The sequence below is a fragment of the Lactuca virosa genome, chromosome 5 (assembly GCF_052849685.1).
Source record: "Lactuca virosa cultivar CGN04683 chromosome 5, Lactuca_virosa_CGN04683_v6, whole genome shotgun sequence".
In the NCBI taxonomy this organism is placed as follows: Eukaryota; Viridiplantae; Streptophyta; class Magnoliopsida; order Asterales; family Asteraceae; genus Lactuca; species Lactuca virosa.
In genome coordinates, this window is record NC_136430.1 from 289,433,947 (window position 1) to 289,449,849 (window position 15,903).

Sequence of the window (15,903 nt, forward strand, 5' to 3'; positions counted from 1 at the left end):
CAGCAGCTATAAGCAAATAGGTCAAATCAATGAGGGTCACGTCATGGTCCATCATATAGTACTCTCTAACGAACTCACTATCTGATTCAGGAAGTGACTGAAGAACCCAGTCAACAGCCAACATTTCTGAGATATCAACACCCATCATCCTTAACCTATCAATGTGTGACTTCATCTCTAAGATGTGTGCACACACAGGTTTCCCATCTTCGTGTTTACTTGCCAAAAGGGCTTGAGTGAGCTTGAACTTTTCAAGCCTTTGAACTTGTGGGTTAGGGAGAACAATTGGAGGAGGTGGAGGAAGTGAAGCATGACCTCGAGTTCCTCGATCGTATCGTGGAATGTCATCTTCATTTGGAAAACTTGTTCCAAGGGATTTGGGAAGACCATTGTTAGATTCAGACATCTACAAAACGGGAGAAATTCAAGTTAAGTTGATTAGAATCCTTGATGTAACACCCAAACAAAACATCAAGGCTAGGATCCAACACAATACTCTACAACCTAGAAGAGGGATGTCGTAATCTAGTTGCAGAATATTTGAAGGTAGGCAAATGACGATTTACCAATTTCCACCATGAAAAACGAAAAAGAAGTTTAAGTTTTAACAGAATTGAAACTCCTAGATCTTATGAGATTCATTGAACTTTTCAATGGCATGTTTAATCTTGATTATGCCCTTCAAGTTTGCGACTGGGATGCTGAGGATCACAAACAAGGTGTGAATAACCATACGAATCACGTGGTGCACCCAATTGCTACTATCACCTAATCAATGTGCCAGTTAGCCACACACGCTCCATTGATCTATGATAAACATCGAGCCACCCTTCGCCACCAATGTCAATCCCAAATTAGTGTGCCGGTTAACCACACACGCTCCACTAACGTTTCGACAAGGGTACGAAGTGTAATTCCATGGATTAGCATACAATTTCACATTTTGCCTAAAGTAACTATGATTTGGGAATTTGTAAAATATTTAGTTACTTTGTACTTCATTATACTTATAATGGAAGGTTTCGTCCTATCCTACCCGTTCGGCTAACGACCCTCCACTAGTCAAGAGTGCGGTGGGTAAGAGTGGATACCCATTCAATCGCCATTTTATAGGCAATTTCCTTAAACACCCTTATAGACCAGCTTCGTGAATGAGGCCTACTAACGGTAAGACTGACTGTTTACTCATACATATATAATATTAGACTTTTAATTTTATATAGTATAGAGTGTATTTTACACTTTTAAAATACTAGGTGGTTCAATTTAATAAATTATACTTTTAATTTAATCAAATGTAAAACAAAACTTTATGGAATTATTAAATCTCTTTTAATTATACACTTTAATTAATTAATAAAACCATAAGGGTGTAATTTGAACTTTTCAAAGTACTTGAGTTTTAGATTTTAAAAACTTCAAATTAAGACTTTTAATGAAATTTTAAAATCCAAAACTTGAGGGCAAGTTTTGAAACTTTTTCAAACTTAGGGTTTAGAATTTAAATATTTTAAAATTAAACTTTTAATCAAAATTTAAATTCCAAAACTCGAGGACAAGTTTTGAAACCTTTCAAAACATTAAGGTTTAACTATTTAAATTTCAAAAAACAGAAACTTTTAAGTTCAAATTTAAACTATTAAACCTAAAGGGTGTAAATTGAAACTTTTCAAACTTACTAGGTCAAATATGTATTTAATAATAATCCTATATTATCCATATTTAACCAAATCCATTAATTTTGACAAGGATAAACATTCCAAACATAAAAAAAATCGATTTTAGGCAATAAAAACGAGTTATGACAATTATCCTTAGCAAAATCTGCTCAAAAATTCGAAAAATCCGGCAACAGACTCAAAAACTCGTCGAGTTGAGTATAGAACTCGTCGAGTTCATTACCAACTCGTCGAGTTCATATAGAACTCGTCGAGTTCCTGCTCCAGACAGCAAAAACTTTCGAATTTTTGATTTTGGCAGTTCAATTATGCTTCTATTCAATAGAAAAACAACCTGGCTCTGATACCACTGATGGGTTTTGAGCATAACAACATTCCTATGGTGTTCATGCAACCCTAATTGCTTGGATCTAGTTTTTCTACTTTGAACATGCAATAAACCTCCAAGACTTATAAACCTTAGATCTAGCATACAATTAATCAAATAAACATGTAAACTAGGGTTTGGATCTTACCTTGATTGTTATGTAGCAATAACAATCAATTCCTTGGCTTCAGAAAGCTTAGTGCCTCAAGTGTTGCACCTCTAATGGAGTCACAAACACCACTAAGCAATTGGATGAAGAGGAGAAGAGAAGTGGCTGCCCAAAATCGTCCAGAAACCCTAAGGGAATCATTCCCCACGTTTTTGGGGCTTAGGGGCTCCTTAAATAGGTAGGCAATTAGGGTTATCTAACAAGGAAACCCTAATTTGACTGCTTAAGCCCTAAGCAGCCCATGGACCCCTTCTGGAACATGCCTTGGACGATTTCTAATGGGCTTCCCCATAGAATTCGTCCAACCTATATTCCAAGGTGATTTATAACCCAATTGCAATTATCCTATAATTACAATTCCATTCCCCTAAGTTTAATTAATCTCTTTTAGCCACAAAATTAATTCTTAATTAATTCTTGACTAATATTAATTAAACAATATGATTTCTCCTTTAATATAGTATTCTCATAATATATTAACAAATCATAATTAAACCTTTCTCTCCTTAATTCATCCTACATATTGCTATGGTGAAGGCAACCCAAAAGGACCATGCTCATAATCGGGTCAAGTACATACCAAAATAGTTATGGACTTAGACACTAATCCAACAAGCACTCCTTCATGTGGATCTCCTAAAACTTGTTCTTTAGGATGACTTTTAATCCATCTATCCATTGGAGGATATGAAGGATCAAATTCCAATGGTGCATCTTCAAAAATTTCTTTAGTTTTAGATCCTTCACCTGCATTCGAAAAATTATCATTAATATCCTGAAAAACATTAGTTTGTTCATTCGAAACATTTGTATTATTTCCAAGTTGCTCCCCCTCAACAATTGAATTAATATTTTGATGCTCCCTCTCAACATCAACATCCATTCTTTCTCTCTCCACCTCGAAAGTACGTTCCCCCTCAACTTGATCATTCGTCTTATCTGGCAGACTTTCGTTATTTGTGAAAGAATTGGTTGATGACAACCCATCATTGTTATCTTGTGTAAAAGTGGAATCATTGGAATGTTTCGATGCTTTAGACACACGATTATCATCTGCATTAACTTCGGCATCATTGGCACGATCTGGAACACCAAAAATCAAATCATAATCAAAATCTAACGAATTCAAAGATTGAAATTCATTATTTGATTCATTCATAATTGGTTGTTGTTCAAAGATTTTATCTACTTGTTTAGCATAATAATCATCAAAAGTGAGATTAAATGTTTCTTCGATTTTTCTGGTTCGTTTGTTTAACACCCTGTAAGCAACTGAATTGTGAGAATATCCCAAAAATATCCCTTCGTCAGCTTTTGGCTGAAACTTTGAAAGAGAATCCTTGAGATTCATGATAAAGCAATTGCAACCAAAAAATGGAAAAACTTAACATTTGGTTTACGATTGTTGATAATTTCATAAGGAGTGATGTTAAAACAATGATGTATAAAGGATCGATTTTGAGTAAAACATGCAGTAGACACTGCTTCAGCCCATTAGTATTAAGGAAGATTCGCATATGTGAGCATTGTTCGTGCAGATTCACAAAGTGAACGATTTCGTCTTTCTACAACACCATTCTGTTGAGGAGTGTAAGGTGAAGAGAAATTATGCAAAATTCCTTTGTCTGTTAAAAATGAATCAAGAACTGTGTTCTTAAATTCAGATCCATTGTCACTCTTTATCTTTCGAACCTTTTTCTTCAAACTTAGTTCAACGTGTTTGATGAAGTCGATCATTGTTTGAGCAGTGTCGGACTTGAGTCTTAGAAAATATACCCATGTAAATCTTGAAAAATCATCAACAATGATTAATATGTATCTCTTTTTGTTAAGAGTCTCAACATTTGAGGGTCCACATAAATCAATGTGAAGTAATTCAAGAGGCTCGACAATCTTCGAATCAATCACAATAGGATGATTATGTCTGTGTTGCTTTCCTTGTTCGCAAGTTGCACACAAAGTATCATTATCAAATTTTAACACAGGTAAACCTCTTACCAGATCTTGTACCACTAATTTATTTAAATTTCGAAAATTTAAATGTGACAAACGTCTATGCCAAAGCTAGCTAATGTCAGACGAAGCTTTTGAAAGTAAGCAAACCGAGGGAATCCCAACAATTAGATTGATGTCAAGAGTAAACATGTCTCCTTTTCGTTTGGATTTTAGTAGGACTTCCTATGTATCAATGATCGAAATCACACTGCCTTCTTCGTTAAACACCACTTAATTGCCAGTGCCCACAACTAGTTGCGAAACACTTATCAAGTTATGTTGAAGACCTTCGACATATGCAACTCTGTTGACTGTGAAATTCCCATTTGTGACCTTTCCATATCCTCGTACATGGCATTTGTTGTTGTTGCCAAATTTGACTACTCCAGCATTTTCCAAAGTCCTATAATCACGAACATTCTCCTTTCGTCCAGTCATGTGACGTGAGCAAATACAATCAATATACCATTTGTCATCATATTGCTTGTCACTCATGACCTGCAATTAATGAAAGAATTTAGGTCCCCAAGGCTGTTTGGGTCCTTGGTGATTAGTTTGAAAGATACTGTGAAACGAAGATCCTTTGATCCATTTACGAACTTTAGATTTGAGACTATCAACTAAGTTTACTTCGTTAGTTAAAGGCACAAAAAATAAGTATTCGTAGGTATAAAATCTTCATTGACTTTTTCCTTTTTCTTCTCAGTTTGTTTCTCAATAACCTTTGCCTTTGGAAGAGCTTTCCATTGTTTGACAAAAATATTCGGCTCTTGTGAAGAAGAACTGTCATTCGATGATTCATACAAATACTTTTCATACTCCTCCTTGATCATTTCTTGAGAAAATTTCGAGGATTGAAATTTCTTTCCTTTACCTTCCAACCAATGATTGATATTCTTCACATTTGTTTTCCCTTTAACAAATGAAGATTTTACTGATTGTTTTAAGGATGGGTTTGGAAAAGGAGTTTGAACAGGCTTTTAAGATTCGAATTTTCGTCCATGAACATGCAACTTCTCATAGTGTCTTGTTGGTTTTCGTGTTATAACATTTGGAGTACAACGATTTTGAAAACAATTTTGATAACCAACATTATTTCTTTGAAAAATCTTTTGAGAGTTCATGAATTGAGTTGGATGTGAAACACGATGATAATTCTTCTGTTCATCTAATGAAATCTTATGAAAATTCTTTGATTGTTTATTTTGCACATAATTTTCATGATAAGATTTGTGAACATTAGATGTTGACTTGGAAATATGTTCCTTGTTTATAAACGAAGTATTTTGAAATTTTTGAGGAGTTGAATTCTTTGAAATGAGAGTGGGATTTGGCTTATTTATTGATTTCTTTTGAAAAGAAGTCTGAACACATTTAGCCTCTTTCTTTTCAAAAGATTTGTTAAGAAAAACATTTTGTTTCTTTCGTGCTTGTCTTTTTGAAATTTTACTTTCTTTTGAAACCTTGTCAACTTGATTTTTAAAAGCTTGAGAATTTATTTTGACATTTTGAGAGATAACTTCATTCTCCTTTGAAGCTTCGTTTGATTTTTCATATTTTTCAACCCAAACTTGTATTGATTTTTCAGTAACTTTGACATTTGTTGGTTTTTCAAATTGAGGTTTGTCAGTTTTAACAGTCCAGGTTCGACTTGGTTTTTGACGTTGAAAGGTGTAAGAATTTTTGGTAAGGTTGTTTTCAACGGTACTTTGATTCGAAAAGAATCCTTCCTTTGAAGCTTTCTTATTATCTTCTTCAACCAGTTTGTTGATTTCGGGTTTTACACTTTCTCCATTACCCTTTGTAACAAAAACTTGGTTTGGGAAAACGACATCATCTGAACATTTGAAGTTTGGATAAACCACAGAATTGGGTTCAAGATAGTGAGAACCTTTTTCTTTCATGACTTTGTCGAATTCCTTTGTCTCTTCGTACACCTGATCTTCAACTATGCGAGGTTTAATGTTTTCTTTCGAAACTTTTGGAGCACTTGTCTCAGTTGACACATCCTCATCATCATGACTATCAGTTTGACTATTTTCAACAGTTACATGGTCATGATCAACAACTTTCAAATTTGAAGGTTGGTCATTGTCAATTTTAACCTCAGAATCATTACATTTTTCTTCGCCTTCAGCCATTGAAGCGACATTAATGATAGACAATTGAGAACAATCAATAACTTCCTCCTCTTCAATTTCACTAATATTGTCAGAATCATCTTCAATATCAGCGTAATTGTTTTGAAGATCGGTTTTCGAATTCTCAGTTCTTTTCAAAATCTTAATTTGTTCGTCTTTGGTCAAGGTGTCATTTACAATATCAACTAATTCATTAGCATTCAAACATTTATCTATTTTTACTATTCCATATTCATATCTATTATCTGGAACTTTATCAAAATCAGCAATTGTTTGTTCACAATCATAGGAAATATAATCAATTATATCCCTTTCGTATGCTAAAAAGGGCAAGAGTTTCCTATGTTATTCTTTGCTAATGTCTGAAGAATGATGCAAAGCTGTCAATTTTCCATACAATCTTTTTGCAGAGTTACAATAGATATTTCTTTGTTACAACAAAAGCTTAACATCTTCATTAACACTATCCCTATCACACATCAAATTTTCTTCGAATCTAGCACCTTCTGGATTTCTAAAAGTTGAGTATTTGACTTCTTAGCCTCATTACTAGCAGAAATAAGTAAATCATTAGCGTAAGTAATGGCTGCATTAATGATGACAAAATCGAATCATATGCACTTGAAGGAATATTAAAATATTGTAAGAGAGAACGTACCTGAGAAGTCATTGGAGATTTATGCGAAAATATGGTCACAAAACACTTCTCGGTTATCTTTTCTTCCTCTCCTTCCTCATGCACAGCAAACATCGCCCCGTGTGTAGGGTTTCGCATCTCTTCATTGTCTGAACCTGACGACCAAATTTGATATGTGTCATCTTCTTCGTCTACTCCCTTGAACACCAATGACAAACCCTTTGCTTTTGCACGAACTTCTTCCAGCCTTTCCACGTAATAAGCTTCATCTTTCACTTTGTTCTTCTTCTCATCACGCTTACGAAGCATGCAATCAGAACCCATATGATTTGTGCCATTACAATAATGACAATCAAATCCAGCATCGCCTTTAAGCTTTTTGTCTTTCTTTTCCTCTTTATCACGAACTTCCTTCTTTTCTTCCTTTTTGTCATCACCTCCAGTTTTTCAACAACACTTCCTTTCACCTCACTATTTTTCGTCCTTGCATTGAATGGCTTCTTAAAGAATTTCTTTACTTGGTTGTTGGAGTAAATTGCAACAGCCTCATCATCGGAATTTACAATCAGACCCTCATCATCCGAACCTTCCTTCTCAGTAGCTTCTCTCTCTGCTTCCCTTCCAGTTACTTTCGAAACTAAAGCTAGCGGACCTCCCAGACTAATATTTGTTTCTTCAGCAATTTCATTGACTTCGGATTCATGAGTTTTCAACAGATTGTACAAATCATTCAACGAAAACTTATCAAAACTTTGTTGAGTTTTCACCATTAAACTCATGTTTCGCCATTCCTTGTGAAGTCCCATAACAAACGTCAGATTAAACTCCATTGTTGACCTGGAGATTCTATATCGGCTGCACTTGTAGATTAGCTCATTCAGACGATCGTAGTATAATTCGATAGATTCACCATCTTTTTGTTTGAATTCTCTTAATTCAACCAGACAATTTTCACAGATTGATTTTTATCTTTCCATTCCCTTGAAACTTTTCCTTAAAAGTGTTCCAAATTGCTTTAGCAGTTTTACAACTACGAACGTAATTGTAAACAACAGGAGGTAGAGCACCTCTAAGTTCTCTCATACATTTCTTCTCATTCTTCGCCAATCTTTCAGCAATCTCTTTGAACATTTTGATTATTGGAAGAAGTTCCAATATTCTGAACAGCAGGAGGTGGATGAACATCACCGGTAATAAACTTCCATAACTCTTTATCGATTCCATTCAAGTAATCTTCCATCCGATCAGCCCACTGATCATAATACTCAGGGATCAGCATCGGAATTTTAGTCGATGAACCAAGGAGATGAGAATAAGACGTCATCGTGTTCATGTTGAAGTTCGCCATTAACGTACGGACAAAATTTTGAGAAAACTTTGATTTTGAACAAAATCAAACAGATAAAACTTTTGATAATCACCAATCGAACACTTGAATTAGCAACTAGACCGCATAATCGACTCACAACAGTAGATCTAGAATGAATTTCTGATGCAAAAGAGTGGAAAATTGAAATCTAGAACAAGACTCAAACTTTTGCGAGAATTCAGAAAAACAGATCAAATATGTATGAATCCTACTCTGATACCAAATGTAGTTGCAATTAAATCGAGATTTAATATCTAAATCATAGTAAAGTATGATTGATGAACACAAGAAGTAAATATAATCTGTTTGGCTCAGATTAGCTTTCAATCAGTACAGAGAGTTTAGACAATTTTACACGTATGAGCAAAAGGCGAAGTACTTATCTACTCTAGTACACTTCCCTATTTATAGAAAATATGAAAACGAACAAAAAATACAAGGGACTAAAAACACTAGACTTCGTACATTAAGATTCCCTTGTAATAAGTTTACAAACTAACGAAGCTATCAATAAGATTCGACACCACATAACTAAATTCGACCTCTACAAATTCCAATTCCATTAAGTAGATTAACCATGAGATAAAACCTTCCAGTAGGATCAATTGTTCCCATGAGACAAAAATCTTTCAGTAGTTGGAATTTTGCTTTCACCAAACCCTTTTCTCACTTCTTTTGCACGTGGAGATAGACATTCCTAAGTTGACCAGTTGTTCCCATGAGATAAACGATGCTGAAAGTAAGGTTGATAGAGAGAAATATGTGCACGAAACATGTAAATAAACATTCCAAAATCATTTATATGTTGATAAATATTTTCCACCGCAACATAAATGAAGCAAGTGATGAAAAAGTTAATTGGAAGATGGGAGAACTTATGTACCTGAAAACGAAAATAGGCGATCGGATCCTGTTAAACTAACAATCTTAATCACATTGAATCCTAATTAGAATCAGAATCAGAATCATATCCTAAAAAACAAACCTAAGTTGAAATGTTTCGAGCTGTAACATATATAATAGCATCAATAATACCTTCAAAGAATCTATTGAAAACCTGAACTTGTAAGAGGTCCATGGTGAAGATGGTACCTTTTATGAAAACCAATTTGATATAAATTTTATACATATACAATGAAAAATAGTAACATAACTTCGAATTTCACTTACCAACCCTTTTTTAGTTGTTTATTGATCAAAATTCAGAACAGAAGGTTCAGAAGTTATCGTATGTATGAAAGACAGATAAACACTTTCCCATCTTTTTAAATCCAAAAATATGTGTAAAATTCTCTACAATTAAGTCAGACCATTATTAGATTATGTATTGGCTAAACTTTTAGTATGCTTAAATGTGACAATCGAAAAATTTTTGGAGCAAGCAGGGTCTAAATTGTAACTGTGTACAAGTGAATTCATAACGTAATTTGTTACAATACAACTTTGAAAACCAAAAGGGGCATTTTTTTGTATAACTTAACATATATATATATATATATATATATATATATATATATATATATATATATATATATATATATATACTTTGAGAAACCATGTCGTATTTAACATTGACAAGTCAATAAAATAGAACCAATCAAAAATTAAATATTGCTTTATAGCTTATGGCCTAGTACCCCACCCACCTTGAGATTTCGGCCATAAAGAGGCCGAAATCACCAACCTAGAATATCCTAGGCCGAAAACACCTAAGGACCAAGCCACTAAGACCGAAATCAACAAGGTGGAGGGATCAAGGCCGAAATCACCTAGAGTACAAAGTGATTTCGGTCTTGCCATGGCCGAAATCACCCATTTGATTCTTCCAAAAGTGAATTCGGTGGGATAAAAAGATAAGGGGGTTGATTTCTTGATTTGATGCTTCAACAGTTTCCCATAAGAATTAATATCCAACATATAACCAAGCAAATATCCAACAGATGATCCAAGCTTTCAAGTTCAAATTCCAAGCTTTCAAGTCTAATATTTCCCAAGTTCATCCTTAGAAATTTGGTAAGATTTCCTTGTTTATCTAGTGTTTTGTTACACTTTCAGGTTAGTTTCATATTATTTACACATATTAGTATGTGTTAAAACTCTTAGGATAATTTTCTTTCCAAGGAAGTTCATCCACTGCATTCAAGTGTTTAGGCTTGGAAATCTTCACACCATCTTCTCAAACAACCCACAAATCCACTCAAGGTGAGTTCATACCCCCACATTTTTGAAATTTTCATGTTTTAGGGGGGGGGAGGGGGATACAAGTCAAAAATTGTTTATCACACAAATACTTGCATGTTTCATCTTTATGTTCAAGTATAAGCCTTTATTTGCATAAGATGTGATTATTACTAGTTTTTGTACAAATATTTGTGTTATATTAGTTTTCAAGTGTAAAACTAACAAAAGCAAAACTAGATCTATGTTATAAAAATCATGAGAAAAGTTATGATTTAAAAAACTATAAGGTTTCTGGAAGCTTTTTAACAAAATATAGTTTTCCAACAAAAAAGGATTGCATTCTATTTGTTCCACTATTTTGTGGGTTTCAACCCAAAAATATGAGGTTTGATCTTACATATGAAACTAAACAACATGATTACTATGTATTTATATACATGATTGTATAAATGTTTTAGACAAACAAACATAATAAACTATAATCGGTATAGTTTGGGAGTCACAAAACTACACTATCATTTCAGAAGGGAAAAATAATTATTTAAAGGTAAAATTATTTCATTTACAAGGAAAAGGGAGTTTTTAGTTCACGTAAATCGATTGATATTGGTTGTGAGACATTAGGCTTCACCGTACCCACCAGAGTACACATACTAAGACCTGCATTATAACCAGAGTCTCTTGTAGGGAGATCATGACACGTATGTATAGATCTATACGGGATTGACAACCCCGCACCTAAACTGTTAGCTATAGTTAGACCGGCAGGTCTAGGGTGACAAATGTCGTAACCAGTTCTGACATTTCGAAGCGCGTCGTTCAGGCAACTAGTCGCAATAATATGGTTATAATAACTCACACAGAGTATCGAAAAAACATTTGATTTACGGGTCAACATATCTTCAATAGTTTATTTAGATAAAACTACGTTACACAATTTTCCAGTAAAATACAGTTTATGTATATGGAACATGCATTCAAATGGTTTTATATATGAATAAAACTACATATTACTACTTTCGAGTACAACAATACTTATACATTTTTGGTCTTAGGGTTTTAAGACTACAACTCATTTGCAAAGAAAATATTGGATTTTCTGGAAGTATACATTATCATTTTACAAGAAACAGTTACAAAACCTTCTCATACAAAACGCTTATGAACTCAACAACTTAATTGTTGACACTTTTCAAAATCACTTATATTCTCAGGAATCCAGTAAACAGGTAACCACATAAGTTTTTGGTGGATGGGACGCTGTCGCATCTCGTTATTCATTTTTGTCATACACTTTTGATATCATGTAAACAATGTTTTTGTGAACATTAATATTCAATGTAATGGTTGTGATGTTTTGATCTCTATTATTCAATTGTTATGATACTGTACATGAAGTCATCCGCCTCCAGACGTTTCTGCCGTTTTGGTTTGGGAGTGTGGCATTAAAGCCAATACAAACAAATTAAAGTAATAGAATAAGTAAATTGCTTAATAAAAACATATAACCAGAGAAACACATGCCATTTGAGGTCTCATTGTGCTTGCACTTTCCCATTTGGAATTGTAATGAATGGAAAAAAAGGGGGGGGGGGGGGAGAAAACCTTCGTAAGACACCGACAACAAAGAAAGGTTTAAGAAATTGGATGAGATATTGACAGGTTTGCATTTTCTGGAGGCGGCAAACATGGATGACGGTAAAATCGAAACCTTTTTACAGAGCTTCAACAAAAATTATTATGAGCAATCAGACAAATGAAACCATACAATCGAGGGGAAAGGGAAGTAATAAGGTTACCAAAAAGATTTAAGATACATCGATCCGGTGAAGCAATTATGATGAGGGCTTGAAGAGTCTTCGTTTGGACGACACAGGTGGTACAGAAGAGGACCACTACAAGAAAATTTCGATTTAGCTACGGAAAAATTCCGTAGCAAAAGGTTAAAATTTCGTAGCTAAAGCTGATTAACTACGGAATTTGCTACACAAATTTTCAATTAGACTCCGTTGCTTTTTTTCTCGTAGCAAAATGTTTAGACTCCGTTGCTTTTTTTCAATTAGACTCCGTAGCAATTTTGCTATGACATTTTCTACGACATCTATTTCATTGCAATTTGAGATCCATAGCAAACTCCGTAGCAAATTTTCCGTAACCAATTCCGTAGAATTTTTTTCATAGCAAATTCCGTAGCCGTTTTTCCATAGCAAATTCCGTAGTTAATTATGTAGTATTTGTTGCGTAGTCAATTCCGTAGGGATTTTTCCATAGCCAATTCCATAACGATTTTTCATAGCAAATTCCGTAGCATATATTCCGTACAATTATTCGATAAAATCCAGTTATTCAATTCAATTACTTACATCAATTTATAAAAATTTAATTAATATAAAACCAAAAGTACCAAAATATATCTATAGAAACTAAAAGAAATATCCAATATATCAAAAGATACATATTTCAAAATTAAAAGCTGCTACAAATTAAATATAAAGCGTTATTCGATACATAATATTCTATCATTGGTTAATAAAAGTTTTGACCTATTCACTCGAAGTGTTAAACACATTCATTGCTTGTGAAACGTATATTTGTATGTTGCTTTCGTTTCAATGTTGGAGCATCTTTGTTTTCCTTTGATTTATCACCACATGCTTCTCTTAATAAGAATTGTGACATCATTCCTAAAATTTTAAAAACTTAGGAAGTTATAAATCTGTTGGTTCACAAATATTACATAAATATCTTACTGAAAATTTAAGCATACTACTTTTTTACATTAAAATACCAATGTACTTTTGGTTGCTTATTTATTTGAGCATCCTACTTTTTCCAATGAAAATTTAGCTAATTGTAGCAATGTGATCTAAATACAAAAGCTAAAAGTATAATGCAAATATTTTAATGAAAGTAGATTGCTATTTTTTGCATTTAGGCTTAGCCCTTTAAAAATGAAAAAAAAATAACAACTTATTTTTAGGATTAGCCCCTTTAAAACTAAAAATGGAACTATTTTTAAAGTACAATGTCATAGCAAGTATAAAAGATAAAGCACAAAGCTTAAACATGATGGTTTTGTTACCACCTGGAGTGGAGTGGAATGGAGTGGAGTGGAGTGGAACCTGAGCTAAGAAACTTTATCTCAAGAAGTGGAGTGGATAGAGTGGAGCAGAACCTAGAACAAAGAAAAACAAAGACCAAAAAGGTCAACTTGCAGATAAATAAATAAATAATAAACCTGCAAATAAATAATTAAAAAGATATATGCAACCAGAAATATCAATCTTTTTTCTTGAATCTTGGGCATTGTTAAAAAAATACTCCATTCGTTATCTATTTTGAATTTATCAATGTAAGGGTACAAGTTGTATCCTCAAGTACTTGTAAATTGTATTAACTGAATTTTTCATGACAATTAAAGGCTTGTAAATTACATTACAACACTTTACACCATAAAATGAAGTCTAAAAATAATCATATAACAACTGGTAATCATCTAACCTGCAATAATCTTTACTTGATCCGCTTTGACATCCGTACAAAATGTGTTCATAGGACTAAATTCAGTTTCTTTTTAAACTTCACTTGTGTTATTTGTTCTTCATGACCTGTCTAGACATAAGAAAATATGTAATAAATAGCAAAGTACTTTCATTTATTTGTTCGTTATAGCATCCTATTTTCATATACAAATACCTTGATAATAAAATTAACAATTTGGTAAATTTTTCAATGTAAAGTTCCTTAAAAAAATGGAATGGATAACGTTATGAATAGATCATCAATGTGGAAAAAGAGTTTCTTTTGTGACTTGAACAAACTCTCTAGACACGAGTAAATGACAATTTTACCCTTGCAGAAACATGGCCTTAAACTAGTGCCCATTGATTAAAATGTTTGATCTTTCCATTTAATATTCACACATTATTGATCAGGTTCTTATATACTTATAGTGAGAGAAAGATTATGTCGTTTGATTTTCCTTAGTGATCTTTCTGTATTATACGATTCCACCTGAAAATATTATCAAAATCATGAGTAAACTATTTATATAGCCCAAATTCAATAAAAATGTTGACATGAGTCATGACTCAAAACAGATAAGAAATTACAAGACAAGGGGATAATAACATCAGTTACTTTTTCTGATTTGGGAACATCATAAAGACTTTTTGTTACCAAAATGCTATACAAACCACCTGCAATAAAGAATAATTTTAATAATTCAATCCATAGATTGGTTCATGGGATACTGAAATCTATAGATACACACAAGTGATGCAATTGAAACAAGTAATGACTGAGCCATAGCTTTCATTGGAGTAATTTGCAGTTTTGTGTCTTTTTAGGATAATTATTGATTTTTGTGGTTCTTCTAAGCTTAATAAATCTATGATGATCAGGCAGTAGAAGCATCTTATTATTATCCTTTATCAAGACAGATTATGAGTTTTATCCTAGAAAATCCATGTTAATTCAATAACAATACATCCAAACAATGTGCGATATATATGATGCTCAGGCAATAAAGTCACATCAACACTTCATTATTTGTCTAGTAAAAATCCACAATTCACATCAAATGCAATAAAACCGATCAATCAAATTCACCAATAAAAACTTGAATCAAGCTGCGTGTATGGATTGGTAGAGTTAACATAACATTAGGTGGAAATAGTCGCTGATGTTTTTAGGCGACATAGATGATTTAGTGGCGAGTGCTGCAGGTTTTAAGAAGAAAACATAACAGAGAAGAATGTTACCTCGTAAGGACGGAGACGATCGAGAAAAAAAGTGGCGAAGAGGAGTAGGACGATGCACAGTGACACGAAGGCGACGAGGATCATCAATCGAGAACAATCTACCGATTAACGGAGCAGGAGGCAAACGACAAAGCAAACAAGAGTGAGAGGAGCTTTGTGATGTCCGATCGATAATGAGCTTCATGAAGTTCGATTGATAATGGTGTAAGTGTAGATTGGGGAAAAACTGAGGAATAAAGAATTAGGTCAAGTGATTAAAAAATCTCTTGAAATCAGACTGTTATATAAATAGAGGATGAACAATGACCGACATGATGGGGAGGCTGAGCAACGGCAGTAGGTTGAGAGAGGGAGAGAGATGATCGGTCGGCAGGTTAGAGGTTTGATCGGGATACCAATTAGCTTGAATAGCTTGGTAACAATGTGCAAAACGAGGTCATCTGATTTTACCAATTCGCCTTTATTTTTTAGCTGAGGATTGTGATTTTACCAATTTGCCCTTATTTTTGAAGTGAGGATTATGCTTGAAACATTTAGCTTTGGACCTTGTTAATTTCGTATACTATTAAGATAAGATATACTAATTCGATGCACATATAGAT

At 33.5% G+C, this 15,903-nt stretch overlaps 1 long non-coding RNA gene across 2 annotated transcripts; it reads right to left on the bottom strand.

The window, feature by feature from the left end:
- Positions 1 to 13,033: 13,033 nt before the first annotated feature.
- Positions 13,034 to 15,655, bottom strand: LOC145116938 (uncharacterized). 2 transcript variants are annotated; one of them, XR_013712396.1, is made up of 4 exons: positions 15,302 to 15,655; positions 14,040 to 14,150; positions 13,624 to 13,713; positions 13,034 to 13,222 (listed from the first exon to the last, which is right to left on the bottom strand). It is a non-coding gene; the product is annotated as an uncharacterized LOC145116938 (long non-coding RNA). The 2 variants fall into 2 exon arrangements; XR_013712395.1 differs by having other exon boundaries at positions 14,040 to 14,737.
- Between the last annotated feature and the right edge of the window lie 248 nt (positions 15,656 to 15,903).